General features: G+C 50.3%; 1 protein-coding gene across 1 annotated transcript in view; it reads left to right on the forward strand.

Annotated features, from left to right (window-relative positions):
- The window catches only part of CLMN (calmin), a 117,691-nt gene that overhangs the window by 68,967 nt on the left and 36,425 nt on the right, over nt 1–12,299 (forward strand). The window lies entirely within an intron of this gene.

Raw genomic sequence — 12,299 nt, forward strand, 5'->3', positions numbered from 1 at the left:
TGAAGGAAAATAAGGACAAGAATCACTTAAAAGTCTGGTTGCCCAAATGTGATTTTTCTTCCAGTTTTGGTGACGGGAGGAGAAAATCCAGGTGGATTTCTCTGACTTGCAGGGACCAAATACTCAGTTTTTCTGCTGCTCTTATTTCCCATATACCTTCTGCCCCACCCACCCCACCACTGCTGTTTGCTTTTCTTATAACAGTAAACAGAATGCAAACAACCTCCTGCTCCTGAAGCCCCAAACTGACTTTTAAAAGTTGGGCTGTGGGGCTTCTCTGGTGGCGCAGTGGTTGGGAGTCCGCCTGCCGATGCAGGGGACACGGGTTCGTGCCCCGGTCTGGGAAGATCCCACATGCCGCGGAGCGGCTGGGCCCGTGAGCCGTGGCCACTGAGCCTGCGCGTCCGGAGCCTGTGCTCCGCAACGGGAGGGGCCACAACAGTGAGAGGCCTGCGTACCGCAAAAAAAAAAAAAAAGTTGGGCCATGAAGGGTATGGCCACCAGCAAAGTCTAGAATGGCTGATTAAATCAGGCAATGGGGCTTGTGAAGTCTAGAGCAGGGCTTGGCAAGCTGCGGCCCACCACCTGTTCTTACAAGTAAATGGAACACACCGTGCTCGTTTGGGTATGCCTTGGCTGCTTTCTACCACCACTGCAGAGTGGACGAGTTGCCAGAGACCATACAGCCTGCAAAGTCTAAAACATTTACTATCTGGCCCTTGACAAAAAAAATTTGCCAACTCCTGGCTGAGAGCAGTGGTTCTCAGCCCTGGCTCAGTGTCAGGGTCACCTGGGGAGCTTGAAAAATGCAGATGCCTGGGCCCCGCCCTCAGGGATTCAGATTCAATTAGTCTGGAATGGAGCCCAGGCATCTCTGATTTTTTTTTAAAGATTCCCCAGGTGACTGTGAGGGTTGAGCATCACAGGTCTAGTCTCAGTGGGTTTTGTAGGATTACCGAACTGGAATTTGACATTCTACAGGGTTCTACCCAGTGGCAATGGTCTGCCCTTGACCTCAGTGTGAGTGCAGTCCTTGAGGTCTGAACCATTATGGCTGTGGCATAAGGGAGACCTTGCAATGACAACATTCCTCCAGTGACCCTGGGAACTAAAGGTCCCTGAAGAAGGTTGAAGGTGACCCACATTACCTTGAGGTGTGTGTGTGTGTGTGTGTGTATACACTCAGGCATGCACACACACGTGGGCATGCACAAGTGTGTGCATTTGGATGGTTTGTGTATATAGATAACCTTTGTCTGTTTTCAAACATACGCATTTCAAAAAGGAACCCATGGTGTATGAAGCATTTGTATTTGTCCCATTGGCAGTCTCTGGGCTCTCAGGCTAATAATTAACAGGAAATTTGGGGACACTTCCAGCTTCAGGAGAACTTGACACCTCTTGCCTTTCCCCATCATAATTTCCAGTGTTACCTCTCCTGCTCAGGGCAGGAACTTCTGTTCACGCTGGTGTCACTGTTCGTTGGCAGTTTAAAGTTGTAAATGGGAATTTCAGGGTTTGTCTGTCCCCAGCATTTAAGGCAAATATTAACCAACTCGAGTTACGCTATCTTGGTCTCCCACGTGGCTCCCAGGGCCTTCGGCCCCTCCCAGCAGCTGTCCCCTCCCGCCTGCTCTCCAGGACACAGTGCTGTGTCTACTGCTTAGAATGGCCAACTCATCCCAGTTTGCCTGAGACTTTCCCAGTTTTAGCACTGGAGGTCCTGTGTCCTGGGATCCCCCTCAATCCAGGGCAAACCAGGGCAGTTGATCACCCTAATTCTAGAGAATCTCACAGCTGATTGGCCTTTGCATGTACATAAAAACATTGGCATCTGAAGGGTGAGTGTGGGGCTTTATTAAAAATGCAAATCAAGGTCATGTGTATGCAGCTGAGCGTTTTAATCTCCTTTTTAAAAAAGAGCTGAACCCAAGAAGTCAAGCTAATTCTTATTAGGCCTGTTTAAGCTCTGTTCGGAGACAAAACACCAGGTCAGCCTGTATTCTGCCGAGCTAACCTGGGTGTTAAACCGATTCTTTGTGAAGGTTCTTCAATAAGATGTTTGCTTTGAAGGGTTCCACCAGCCCAGAGGTGCCGTGGAGAGGGTATTGGCTCACCAGGCTAGACTCTTCCCTCGGCTGTGCAGCCAAGCACCTGAGCAGGTCACTTCCCCTCTCTGAGACTGAGTTTCCCCATCTGCACCAGAAGCACCATCGCTCACCTGTTGAGGTTGCCGTGAGGATTCAGTGGCGGAGTATTTCTCCCTGTGCCTGGAAGAGGCTACAGAAATGTTGACTTTTCCCTTCTCCCCTTCCTCTCTTGCGTAGGGGAGGCTGGTTCTCGCTTAAGGCAGGTATAAGCCTGGTTGGCCAGCTGCTATAATAACAATCCCCAAAGGACTCTGGCTTAACTCAGTGAAGGTGTATTTCTCACTCACTCAACAGTCCCACAGTGGTATTCCTCATGGGGTGGTACTACTGGGCGATCCTTGTCCCAGGGGGGATTTGGGAGTCCAGACTCCTTCCCTACTATGGCTCGGTCCTCCTCTACATCCTTGGCACAAGGCAGGAAGCATTGGCCTGGCCTTGTCTGAAAGTGGCATGCTTGGACCTCCCCGCGTACCATTGGCTGGAACGCAGCCATGAGGCCTCCACCACCTGCAAGGGAGGCTGGGAAATGTAGTTTGGCTCTGTGCCCATGAGAAAAAGGAAACAGGGTTTGCAAACACATGGGAGTCTCTGTCACAGGAAGTGTGGCTGCCTAATTCAGTGGCTGTGAGGACGCACTGAAGACATCCCCCATGAATAAATGTCTCTCTGTATTTCCAAAGCAGGATTCTACAAGAAAGTTGTGATCAGTTTTACCCAGAAAAGGGGTCTGGCTTCAGATGAGCTTGACTGAGACCAAGTGAAACACGTCTTTATTGCAGGACTTATCAGAGCCTTAAAAATACCGATCATAAATATCCATGAGAGGAAACAGAGGATGCACTATTTTTTTTTTTTTTTTTTTTTTTGCGGTATGCGGGCCTCTCACCGTTGTGGCCTCTCCCGTTGCGGAGCACAGGCTCCGGATGCGCAGGCCCAGCGGCCATGGCTCACGGGCCCAGCCGCTCCGCGGCATATGGGATCCTCCCAGACCGGGGCACGAACCCGTATCCCCTGCATCGGCAGGCGGACTCTCAACCACTGCGCCACCAGGGAGGCCCGAGGATGCACTATTTCCCAGCTTTACTGGGTTCCTCTTTTGAAAGTCCTCTTACAACTAGCCCTCTGCAGAATGTGGTTTGGAAAGCACTGTTTTAGAAGTTACTCAAGTTAGTATTCAGAAGCCAGGATACTTTCCTGAAAATACTGGTATTAGAAAAAAGAAAATCATCTTAATCTGTGGTCCACAAGGGAGAGTTCAGTCCCCCAGGAATCACGGTCTCCACAGGATGGGAAGAGAGTATGTTTCTATCTTGTTTCCCTTCCTTCCTTCCTTCCCTCCTCCCCTCCCTCTCTCCATCCTTCCTTGTGGGACCTGGCAAAGGAAGCCCAGGCGGACGGGGTCCACATTCTTCTTTTCCATGGTTGAGTGTAAGCATCGACCCATTTGCTTCCTGGATGGGTGTGCGAATGATCTGTCCGACGCCACTTAACTCTCCATCTCCGTTTCAACTGGATGCGTCCGGGCAGTCTGCCTGACTTGGTCATGTCACCCGGTCTGCCCATCTGGGTGGATGTTAAAATCCTTTTTCCCAACCTGGGTTTTCATGGCTGGCTGGCTGGCGTCATCTGTCATAAATCAAGGTGGACCGAGGTTGAGCCCTGAGGTTAGACAGGATCCCTCACAGAAAAAACTCGAGCGGGTTTATTTTTTTATGTTAGTCACAGGTACCCGCCCTGAATATATATACATATAGCTTAAAAGTTAATTTGGTGTGTAATTGGGACTAGCTGTTTAGAGCCCTGGGTTATGTGTTTGAGAGCAGCTAAGAAGCAGGGGCATGGCGGGGCAGGACGTGGTATGTTAATTGGTGGCCTCTGGGACCTGTGAGAGAATTGGATTTAAGTCCCCAGTTCGAATGAGCTTGGCAGTTTTATTGGAGTCTCCCCAGGTGCATATTGGGGAGACCACCGGTTTGCACAGGCTGGAGCCCGGACTCCCTCTTGGTCCTGAGGCCCATCGGCACATCCCCAGCCCCACAAGGGACAAAGGAGAGAAGGCCGCAGAGGAGCTAGAAAGGGGGTGAGAGGGCCCTGCCAGCTCTGCCTGCCACTTCCCTGCACACCGATTGGTAGGAGTTGCATGCTCCTTGGCCTGTGGTCCCAAGGAGGGTTTTGCATTTTATTACCAAAGTCTCAATAAAAGGGACTTGGGTCAGAGCAAACATTGGGGGAGGAAAAACAAAGGAAATTAAATGCAAAATCACCGCCGGTGCAAACCACTGGGAGGCCTTGGCTTTTAATACCACCAGAGCCGATGGTGGGAAGTAGCCCCCCGGAGTCGGAACCGAAGGCTGCTGGCCTGGTATTCCTGAAGCCTGGCTCCCCTCCTGCTGAAAAAGAAATTGCCGTTTAATTTGTTTCTGAGTTTTATTTCTCAAATGAACCAGCATGGGGCCATGTAATGAGGTTGTGTTTCTGGGAGGTGTTGAAAGATGGGGAGAGGAGTGAAACCACGAGGCAGGGGACCCGGCCTCTGCGGGGGGCGGCCGTGGGCTCCTGGGGGTCCAGCAGTGCCGAGGGCTGGGCGGGGACAGGCATGCAGGCCCCCCCGCAAGGGCTAGCTTCTTTATGTGCTGTCCGTGGGGCGGCGGGGGCCCTTGATCCTGGGTTAAAGATCCCCAGCTGATGGAAGGAGCTGGCACGGCTGAAGCGAGCCAAGGGGGACCCTTAGAATGAGTAGGGGTCTGAGCCATGGAGAAAAAGAAGGATATTTGGGAAGAAGGATAGTGGCTTCCCAGCCAGTGGAGGAAGTCAGCTCAGACCCAGAACGGGAAAGTGTATGTGTGTCTCGGGACGTCGCTCGTATAAGGTGGGGCAAGAGGTTTCTGGACCAGGATGCTATCGGACGAACCCCTTGAGACTGTCATCATCGGGGGCTGTGGCTTCCCCTGGAGCTGAGGTGGCCCTCTGTACAGACCCGGGCTTCTGGTGAACAAGGCCTGGGGTGCAGGAGCCAGCGCGTGCCAGGGTCCTGCCCTCACACAAAACAGGAGTAAAGCTTGAAAAATACGGGGCCTCCTGCCACCCTGCCTCCTGGATAGAGAGGGCTGAGTGGGGGACGTCAGTGACCTTTCCACTGGGGACAGGGAGGGCCCACCAAGCTGTCACCAGGGTAGCCACGCCCCATCCTACAGAAAGCTGTCAGTAGGGCCCACGTATGGGTCCCTGAAATGCTGTGAATTGTGAGAAGAAACAAGTCTGTTTACTGAGGTCCTCTATGTGTCCGACACACATACACACACACACACACACACACAGAGGCATCATCGTCTCATTTGGTAGTGGAAGGCGTTGTCTCTATTACACAGAAAAGAAACTCAACTTCAGAAAAGTTCAGCAGCTTGTCAGAGGTTAGCGATAACAGCTGCAGCTGCGTTTGTTCAGCACATGCGCTGTGCCCAGCTCTGGGCGAGGGCTTTGAGCTCCTGGAGGTGAGGCCACAGCTTGCCCCAGCCGCCTCCCTTCCATCCGGGCAGTGCCCCTGCGGCTGGAAACAGGTGCCCCCAGCTGCCGCATCTGGATGGACGTCAAAGGATAAGCCTCCCCTGCGGGATTCTGCTGTGCAGTCCTCCTAGGCAAGCTCTGATTCATCTCTCGGGAGTATCAGAGCAGCTGCATGAATTTAGTGACGTAAAGCATTATCAGGAAAAGCATTTTTGACAAAGCAGGAAAGGAATTTTTGTTGCCAGCGCCAATGAGCAATACTGTAGCCAACCCGGGAGCCCTATCCGTGTCTCCATCTCAGGGTGAGGGGTGGCACCGTGGGCCTGGCTTCAGAGCGCCGGCCCTTTCTCCTCTGCCAGGTGACGTCCCATTGCCATCTCTACTCTGCCCGAAGATGACCAAGGAACGGTGCCACTTGTCTCTTCCCAGGAAGACCTAGGTTCTTCAACTGTGTACTATCATAACCCCCGAGCTGGTTCAATTCAGATTCCCAGGCCCTGGCCCCAGAGAGTGTGACCCAGTAGGTCTTGGCTGGGGTCGAGGAATTAGCATTTTAACTGTCACCCCCGAAGCCCAGAAACTCTTGATATTAGAGATCCGTGGGCAATGCTTTGACGAATACTGAGTCTTTAGGTGATCACGTCGCAGTTGTGTACATGAGCACCCACGTGCATTAACTCTGAGCCTGTGTGTGTGCGCGTGTGTGTGTGCACGCATGTGTGTGTGTGTGCGTGTGCGTGTAGTTCTAGGAGGATGGTCATTAAAATGGCAATACTGGTGATCTCTGGGTGTAATGATTTCACGAGGTTTGAGATATATTTCTCTATGCTTTTCTTTCTTCCTTTCTTCTTTCCTTCCTTCCTTCCTTTCTTTCTTTCCCCCCTCCATGCAGCTTGCAGGATCTTAGTTTACCAGCCAGTGATCAAACAGGGGTCTCCAGCAGTGAAAGTACCAACTCCTAACCACTGGACTGCCAGGGAATTCCCTCTCTATGCTTTTCTATTATGATGAGCATATTATTTTCATCGACAGATAAAGCCATCAAGGCTTTCCCATGGGCGGGGAAGAGCAGACTATTATAGAGGAAATATTATATAGGAAGTAGGTTTGAGGGAAATGTGGACCTACGGAAAGACAGCCACAAATGTAAATGAGTCTTTTTTTTTCTTTCTTTTTTTTGCGGTACGCGGGCCTCTCACTGTTGTGGCCTCTCCCGTTGCGGAGCACAGGCTCTGGACGCACAGGCTCAGCGGCCATGGCTCACGGGCCCAGCCGCTCCGCGGCATGTGGGATCTTCCTGGACCGGGGCACGAACCCGTGTCCCCTGCATCGGCAGGCGGACTCTCAACCACTGCGCCACCAGGGGAGCCCCTAAATGAGTCTATTTTAACTCCCAGAGCTAGTATCCCTTTTTCTGTGGCTTCCAACCCCTGAGCCTGCCATTGAGAAGGAAGGAATGTCACACCTCCTGTTTTCAAATTGCCTGTTCTAGGCAAAGCCCGGGCCAAAGTCATGCCTTGGAATTTGGGATGGTGGAGTTGAGCCAGAAGGCTGGGCCGCCCCTTCTGTGCGTCTCTGGCGTCCCGGGCCTGACAGCCCCTCCCCGTCTCCACCCGACCTGGTGCTCGAGCATCCTGGCCGCCAGGCAGAGCTGGGATGGTGATTTTACAGCGCTGTTATTACTCCATTGTTGCCCAGTAAACCCACACCAGGCCCCACAAACACTCCTCAAGAAGGCCAGACCCTTCCTGAGAAATGGTTTCCTACACCTTTACAACGTGATAGGTGCCGTGGACAAAAGGGGCCGTTGGGTTTATGGAAACGATATAAAGTTTATAGAGTCTTGGCAGGGCCAGAAGTAGAAAAGGCCTGTGGGATGGGGGTGGGTATTTGGAGATGCAGAAGGCCCGGAAAGGGCAGCCGACCTTTGTGTGGAGACACCAGATAAAATACCCCAAGGGCATGCGGTGTGCCATGGGGCTGGGGGGAAGGTGGCCCTTCTGGAACAGCCGTTGGGAATGCCTTTCTGACGGATCCCTTTTGATCTTCACAGCATTCCTGTGGGGAAGGCATGGTTATCCCCATCCTGCAGAGGGGAGACTGAGGCAAAGGTATTTTGAAAGTTCTGACTTTCACCAAGGTCAGCTAATGGTCTAATGGTGTGTGACTCTCAGGTGGGCCTTCTGGGGCAGGCTAAATTCTCGCATTCTCTCTCCTGTGTATTGAGCGGCATGTCCTAGTTTCAGGAACAGAAAATATGGTCTCCGTACCCTATTTCTGTTTGGGACTCATCTGCTATTTGTGACCTAGTCTCACAGTCCCCTGGTGTCTTCGGTCATCACCTTGCCCTCCTATGGCTCCACTGTGCTCTTGAAGCTGATTTGTGCCCGGATTCACCCACTGGCCTTGGCTGGAATGGAAGTGAAGCCACCCAGAGGTTGGCTGTGGATCAGGGCAGGGCTAAAATGCTGTCTTTGCCTTTCAGGATCCCTCCGTGTCCCAATTCTATGGGGGGGGGGATCATCTTAGGGCCCCCAGAGGAGTCCCCCATGGAGTCTGAAATCACCTCCTCCCATCCCATCAGCTCTTGAAATTTCTAATTCATTTCTCCTTGTTTATGTGCCTTGCGGCATCCGTGTTTTCTCTCTCCTACTTGGCTGTGAATTCTTGGAGTGCAAGATTCCATGAATGCTTAATTCTTCATCTCTGATTTTGCCCACTGGGTTGGGCATAGTTCCCAGCAAGTAGTAATCATTGAGTAAGTATCAGCTGGGAGGCCGGCTGAATGGATGGATGGATGGATGGATGGATGGGTGGATGGATGGATGGATGGTTGGATGGATGGATGGATGGACTAATGAGTGGGTGGATGGATAGATGGGTGGGTGGATGGATGGATGGACGGATGGACGGACTAATGAGTGGGTGGATGGATGGATGGTTGGATGGACTAACGGGTGGGTGGATGGGTGAGTGGATGGACAGATAGGTGGCTCAGTGGGCAGACAGATGAGGCATATGTAGACTAACAGACACCCACTTCCTCATTTACACCCACTTCCTCGTTTGCACCCTTCTGCACAGTTAAACTAACAGCCTACGCCTGGTTCTCTTAGGCTTTCACTGAATGCACTTCTGTTTCAGGAGACAGATTTCGCTCTCTCTGAAGCCATATGGAGAAACCAGCCTGAGTGCTTGAACGTGTGTGTAAATACTTTACAATCCCCATAAACTTGTTTAAAGACAGGTGGGGGTGAAGATATAAACTGGGGCAGCCTTTTGGGAGGGCAGTCTGGAAGCAGCTATTAAATTTTCAAATGTGCCCACTACTAAGACCCAGCAGTTCCGCTTATCGTCGTCAGGCCTAAGAACTATAGTCACACGTTTGTGCACAGAGACTCACATGCCAGGTTGCCTGTGCCAGGGTGCTGGCTACTGCACTGCTCCGCACAGTAAAAAACCAGAAATAGCCCATGTCCATCAACAGTGGGACAGACACTAAACTATGGGAAGACCCACACTATGGAAAAAGCTGCAGAGGCAGAAAGGTCTCTCCCATCTTCTGGGAAGTTCTGGAACTCTGTAACTCATGGCCCTCAGCACATGCCCCCCTCCTGGCTTCGCTTCCATCAGCTTCTTTTCCTTCCTCCCTCCTCCCGCCTCCCACGAGAAACAGTTCACTAGAATGAGCTCTTTCATCCTTATGCCTGCTAGTCAGTGACCTTCCCTGACGGAAAAAGAGGAAAACGAGAGAGAAGCAGTTATGTGCATAATTACTGTCTGCTGGCTCTTCAATTAAAAAGATTGAAAGGCACAATATTAAAATTTGATTTACGGGCACCACTATCTACCTAATAATGAGGCTGGGAGGAAAAAAAGAACCACAGTTGCTGGAGAAAACCATAGCCTTTTTTTCTCCGCCAAGAGATAAATTGCCTCTCATTTTCTTATTGCTAAAGAAATATGAAATGGTTTTAAGCATATGTGATATGTTCTTCCAATATGTTGAAATCCAGAACTTAGTAATTTAGGAGTCCTCTGGCTCCGACATTTCCAGGAAGCTTCCTGAGAGGCGTAGCGTCTTGAGCTGCAGGGGCTGCTACTATGGTCTCCGGGGCGCCCAGACCCAGGCACTGGCACCACCGCCTATCACGGAAACTCCCTCCGGGTCCCCAGGCGCCAAGCCAGCTGATGCCACAGAGCCCAGGAGCGAGTGGGGAAAGCACAGACTCTAGTTCCAAGTCCTAATTTTGTGGCGTATTAGCTGTTTGATCCTCAGTTTCCTCATCTGTAACATAGGAACAATACCCTCACTAATTGCGTGACGCTGGGCAAGTGCCCCAGTTTTCCCATCTTGAAGGTCCCTCCCTGCGAGGGTTGTAGGAAGGATTAAATCAGTGAATGCGTGTAAAGTGCTTAGATGGGTACCTGCCACATAGCGGGTGTTCGGTAAATATTTTTAAAATCATTATCATTACTACTGCAGATGTCTTTGTCGTAATTTTTGGAAGAGATGGAATTCAAACCCAAGCCTTCCATTTCCAGGGAGCTGGCGGATGAGGGGCAAACAGACAGATGCTCAGCTCTGTCTCTCTGCAACTGATGTCTGGGGCAAGTTAGGGTACCTCTCTGAGCCCCATTTTGTTCATCTATAAAATACTAGTTTCTGCTTCGCAGGTGGTATTGTCAGGCTTAAAGATTATTGGAAACAATGTGTCCAGGACACAATTAGTGCTGGGTAGATAGATGGCAATGACTCTTGAAAAGGAAAGACCTTTCCTCCTAAGAAACCTGTTTGGGAAATTCTGTCCTGTGGGAGAAGGGGTCTGTGTCTGGTTGGCGTCTTCCCTGCTTTCTGGGGCTCTGCAGAACTCTCCCCTCCTGGGGGGCCCAAAGTATTCCCTGGCTCTAAAAATAATTGCTACAAAGAAAAAAAAAATGAGCAGCTATTGTGCCAGGAACCCTGTTGAGCTTGACCTCCAGGATCGCAGGTCAGTCTTTTTTTTTTTTTCTTTTTTTTTATTGTCCCATAAGTCCTTTAAGCTATCTTCACTTTTCTTTATTCTTTTTTTTTCTGCTCTGAAAGGAAGATTTTAAACAAACAAAATGAAAGGGAGCAGAATATGCCATCCCCAACTATGTCACTTTGGCATATTGACTTTTTTGAATTAAAGTTACGTAAGACACAGTCAGTGCAAGAAGGACACTCTGACCTCATTTGTCCTCCTGAAAGCAGGAAATACATCTTCCATATGAAAGGTACCCTCCCTACATCCGGAAGGTAGAAGGCATCCTTATCACCAGAGATAGGGAATTTATGGCCAAGAAGGCTGTATAAACAAACCTTGTTACTTCTTCACTGATTTGCTATCCCAAGCCCAAACCCCTTTGTCTTGTCAATTCTTCACAAATTTATTATTTTCTTGTCTAAAAGGTATAAATACTACCCGCTTTGGTCACTTCTTTGAGTCTCATATTTTTACGGACTCCCGTATGTACAAAATTAAATATGTTTAATTCTACTGTTAATCTTTCTTATGTCGTATTAATTATTAGACCAACCAAAGAACCTAGAATGGAAGAAGGAAAACATTTTCCTCCCCTACAAAAATAACATAAACGTGAAAGAAACAACTAAGCATAGTTAGCTATAAGGCCCTTACCACAGCTGATCTTTGAATGTAAAATCATGGAAAGGTACCAGTGTGGTTGTAAGTTCAGTTATGCTGTTTGTAGCACTAGGCTGTGTATGTATTCTGCACCCAGTTCCAGTGTGGGGGAGGGCAGTTGTTTCTTCACATCAAGAAATTCTTGGGCACCATCTTGGTGTCCTATAACACTACTCAATTCTGACACTATCTACATGGAGATAACATTAGATCCCATAGGTTAAGGGTTCAGTCCTACAAGGTGGTGCCTCTTCCTTCAGATGCCAATGGTAAGTCCAGGTTGTCACCTGTGCTTCTGACTGACTGGCTACAGATGGGAGATTCCAATGACTCCCTTTCCTTGGGTTTGATTAATTTGCTAAAGCAGCTCACAGAACTCAGAAAAATCTTTTATTACTAGATTACTGGTTTGTTATAAAAGGATATAACTCAGGGCTTCCCTGGTGGCGCAGTGGTTGAGAGTCCGCCTGCCGATGCAGGGGACACGGGTTCGTGCCCCGGTCCGGGAAGATCCCACATGCCGCGGAGCGGCTGGGCCCGTGAGCCATGGCCGCTGAGCCTGCGCGTCCGGAGCCTGTGCTCCGCAACGGGAGAGGCCGCAACAGTGAGAGGCCTGCGTACCGCAAAAAAAAAAAAAAAAAAAAAAAAAAAGGATATAACACAGAAAGAGCCAGATGGAAGAAATGCATAGGGCAAGGTATGAGGAAAGGGCACAGAGCTTCCATGCCCTCTCTGAGTACACCATTCTCCCCAAATCTCCAAGTGTTCATCAACCCAGAAGTTCTCCAAGCCCCCCCGCAGGTCAGTCTTATGGCAGCCTGGAAGTGGGCTGTCACTCATGTATCTTCATGGGGAAGATCAGATATGGGGATAGGTGACTGGCCCAAGGACACGAAGCTGGGAGGTGACCAGGCTAAGAGTCCAAGCCAGGACTGTCAAATTCTCTCCACCACCCTTTCCCGAGCCCCCTCCCAAT

Source organism: Mesoplodon densirostris, chromosome 4, assembly GCF_025265405.1.
Source record: "Mesoplodon densirostris isolate mMesDen1 chromosome 4, mMesDen1 primary haplotype, whole genome shotgun sequence".
NCBI lineage: Eukaryota > Metazoa > Chordata > Mammalia > Artiodactyla > Ziphiidae > Mesoplodon > Mesoplodon densirostris.